This window comes from Palaemon carinicauda, chromosome 14 (genome assembly GCF_036898095.1).
Source record: "Palaemon carinicauda isolate YSFRI2023 chromosome 14, ASM3689809v2, whole genome shotgun sequence".
Taxonomy (NCBI): domain Eukaryota; kingdom Metazoa; phylum Arthropoda; class Malacostraca; order Decapoda; family Palaemonidae; genus Palaemon; species Palaemon carinicauda.
Genome location: NC_090738.1, coordinates 88737415 through 88742011, shown reverse-complemented (window position 1 = coordinate 88742011; position 4597 = coordinate 88737415).

The following is a 4597-nucleotide window of genomic DNA, read 5'->3' as shown; positions in this document are numbered from 1 at the left end:
TATATATATATATATATATATATATATGTGTGTGTGTGTGTGTGTTTGTATATACATATATACATATATATATATATATATATATATATATATATATATATATATATATATATATATATATATATATATATATATATATATACAGGTATATTATATATACTTATATAGATATATATATATATATATATATATATATATATATATATATACATATATATATATATATATATATATATATATATATATATATATATATATATATATATATATATATAGAACTTTATAACTTTAAGCTATTATTTATTTTCCTGATGTATTTTTGTATAGAATTACCTGTCTTTAAAAAGGCCAAAAATCATTGGTATTATGGGTATTATCTGATACTTTGATAAAATCCATTTTTCATATCCGCCTTTTCCATTCATAAATGGTGACACATCCCTATTAAATATAATAAGAACATCACCAATTACCGCTAGTTTGAATATAACATAATCAAAGAGCAGACATCTTATCAAATATAACTAAATTATCAAATTTCTATCAGATATCCCTTCAATATTCTCTATTCATATGGATAAACTAAATAAGAGGCTTAAATATGTTGAAAGGTTAAATTCTTATTAATTTTATTCATAAAATACATTAGATTAATATTACAACACTGGATTAAATAGTTTTTCGTAGGATTTAACGGAGTAAATCCCTTTCAAGGCTGACGGATTACAGATCTCCGAGATATTTAGTAATATCAATATTTTTAATAATGTCGATGTGTTTTTCGATATTCGTTATTTATGCTCACTATAAAATGGAGTAAATGAAAATACTTGAGATGGAAAAACATAAAATGGAGTGAAATGTTTGAAAACTAAAGACGCTTTAGAACTGAATTTTAAAACACAGATTCACAATGCTCCATTCAACACATAAAGTATGTGTTGTATGAGGCCAATGATAACTGGTTGACCATGGAGGTAGCATCAGTAGGGGATTCGGCGTTATGAAGCTTCATCTGTGGTGGATAAGGGGGGAGGGTGGGCTTTGGCACCCTAGCAGTACCAGCCGAACTCAGTTGAGTCCCTCGTCAGGCTGGGAGGAACGTAGAGAGGAAAGGTTCCCTTGCTCTCATTTGTTTGATGTCGGCTACCCCCCAAAATTGGGGGAAGTGCCTTGGTATATAGGAATGAATATGTTTCATGAAAATAGATATTATTTAATTGGCAATAGGATATTAGCTGACATAGAATATGCTGATGATGCTATCCTTATTAGCAGAACACTACAGGATTTGCAATGCTTGCTTACCAGAATGCATGAAATATCACAGGCAGTTGGGCTCAAGATAAATAGAAGAAAGACCGAGGTGATGAAAATGGAATATGCAATGGAAGATGAAATAGCACTGGAAGGAGAAAGGATTAATGAGGTAGAATCATTTAAATATTTGGAAACTATGATCTCACAATACAGGTACTTTAGAATTGGAATTTAATGGAAAATTGAAAAAAAGAAAATCAGGCAATGGCAAGGTTAAGTAAAATTTGGAAATAAAATCGCCTTAAATTACACATATAAATCAGGCGATATATCAGTTTAATGAGGTCTGTGTTACTGTGTGGACATGAGTCTTGGTATGACAATGAAGCAGTATGCAGCAGATTTTGTAGTTTTGAAAACAAAATCTTCAGAAGAATATTTGGGGTGAAATTGTAGGATAGGATTAGAGATGAAACTATAGGAGAGACTATTCAAGTTCCATATATGGATGGGATCACGTTGAGGGGTAGATGGAGATAATCTGGTCTTCCTCTTCGCACACCCCGAAAGAGATTAGTTGTCCAAACATATATTTGGGCTCCAGAAGGCACTAGAAGAGTTCAAGGACCCAGGCCTACATGGCTGAGGACTATGAAGCATGAAGTAGGAGATGATGAGTGGAGAATTGTTGATTTAAAAGCTCAAGATAGAGACGACTGGCAAAATCTAACCGAGGCCCTATGCGTCAATAGGCGTAGGAGATGATGATGATGATGATATATATATATATATATATATATATATATATATATATATATATGTATATATATATATATATATATATATATATATATATATATATATATATATATATCTATATATATATATATATATATATATATATATATATATATATATATATATATATATATATGTATATATATATTTATATATATATATATATATATATATATATATATATATAAATATATATATATATATATATATATATATATATATATATATATATATATATATATATATATATATATATATATATATATATATATATATATTTAGTTGTCATACTCGAGCTTAACACATTTCAGTTTGTGTTTACATTTTATGGCTATCCTACATTCCAAGCGAAGTTGAAAAGCCACGTGACGTATTTTCAAACAAGCCCTAATATATATCCAACAATAATTCGTGAAACACACTCAAGTTTTTGACAACATGACAGGTTTAAAGGGTAACCTGCAATTGGAAATGACTCCTGTCAGGATATCACGGAGGAACAATAGATATCCTTAAAGTCGGACGTCATCGTTGCGTGTACACGTGATATTGGCCTCGAAAGAGATGGCATCACCAGACTGAAAGGAAATTGTCTGGCAGAATTTATATCCGACAAAGATATTATGACTTTGTTATACTCCATAGGAGTGGGGGAGTTGTGGGCGAGGGGTGATTTAGGTGTGCACAAATATAGCATATTCTTAGTAGAAGAGAATGCTTTGTCAGAGTTCTAAATCCTAAGGAAAGAATTTAAATATTAGACCTAAGAAGTAAACTATAGTTTATTCTTTAAGTTTTATATTATTAGTTCTCATCTATAGTCTATCTATTTCCTTATTTCCTTTCCTCGGTGAACTATTTTCCCTGTTGGAGCCCATGGGCTTGTAGCAACTCATTTTTTTTTTCAAGTTTAGCTAATAATAATAATAATAATAATAATAATAATAATAATAACTTACAGAAAATTGTATAGAAGTTAAAGGTAAGTTAGAATTCACTCTACGATTTTCTCATCAAAATGAGTAGATGATCATATGATGTATATGAGTAATTCTTCGTTCCGTTTTAAATTCTCCAAATATAAAGAAAAGTTAAGATTCAGGGTTAAACCATGAATGACTTAGCTCTTGATAACATTTTGTTGGAATCATATACCGGGAAATCATATCTTTATATAAAGAATCTCTCTGAAAATTTCAGTAGAGCACCTTAACTAATTATTATTTTCCTGATTTTCTCCTAAGATTCCTAGCTCCAATCAATTTAAGTTATAATCGTTATAAAAACCTGGAAAATAATTCTGATTCAAAATTCCTATCCTCTTCCTATTTTTCATCAGCATCACATTTTTTCTTTCTCACGCTGCTTCTTAATTTCATGACTCAGAACATCTTGAGATTAGCAAAAATTCACCGCAATAGTTCTCTTACTGCTTCTTCTTCTTTTTCTGATTGGCAAAAAACTCCACGCCAAAATACTTCTTCTTCTTCTTCTTCTTCTTCTTCTTCTTCTTCTTCTTCTTCTTCTTCTTCCAGAGTATCTTGAGATTGGCAAAGAAAAAACTCTGAACCACAATGCTTCTTTTTTTCTTTCACTTCTTCTTCTTCTTCTTCTTCTTCTTCTTCTTCTTCTTCTTCTTCTTCTTCTTCTTCTTCTTCTTCTTCAAGAGTATCTTGAGATTGGCAAAAATCCCTTCACCGGAATACTTCTTCTTCTTCTTCTTCTTCTTCTTCTTCTTCTTCTTCCAGAGTATCTTGAGATTTGCAAAAACTTTACACCAGAATACATCTTTTTTTTCTTCTTCTTTATGAGTATCTTGAGATTGGCAAAATAAAACTCTACACCAGACTACTTCTCTGTTTCTTTCACTTCTTCTTCCTCTTATTTACTTAATGACACCCAGGACCACGGAACTCAAAATTTCCTCGAGTTCTGTTTTTTATATTACGTGAATTACGCAAAATACCAAAGTGGATGATGAGGACCGTTCGATTCAGTTTACCGCTCGTAATTGCTCAACTCCAGTGAAGGAGACATTGCTGTAGGAATGTTCGCCTTCATTCCTATTTATTTTTTATAAATAAATATCCAGCAAATAATTCTTCTTTAATATATATGGTAGTACCTACTTATAAGAATTTCTGGACAGAAAATCTGATATCGACTATACGTTCTATCCTTTACTTGAGTCGAAAACTATAATAAATTGCAAATCATCGTTATTTAGGAATTATATTAATGAAAAGAAGCTAAACATTTAAATGGCGATACAACCTTTCTGTTATCCTAAAAGTGAAAATATTTTTTTTTATCTATGACTTGTGTAATTTATATCTCTGTTAAAGATATATTATATATGAAATCTCATATTTCTGCTACGGGCAAATCTTATTGATCTCTGAAAATCTTGTTGTAAAATCAGTTTTTTATCAAAGTATTTTATATACCGTATAAATCATTTACACAAAATCAAAAGGCGTTTTTTCCTTTGGTTTAGAAATTCATGTTAGAAACTAATATATTTCACATTTTGATTAGT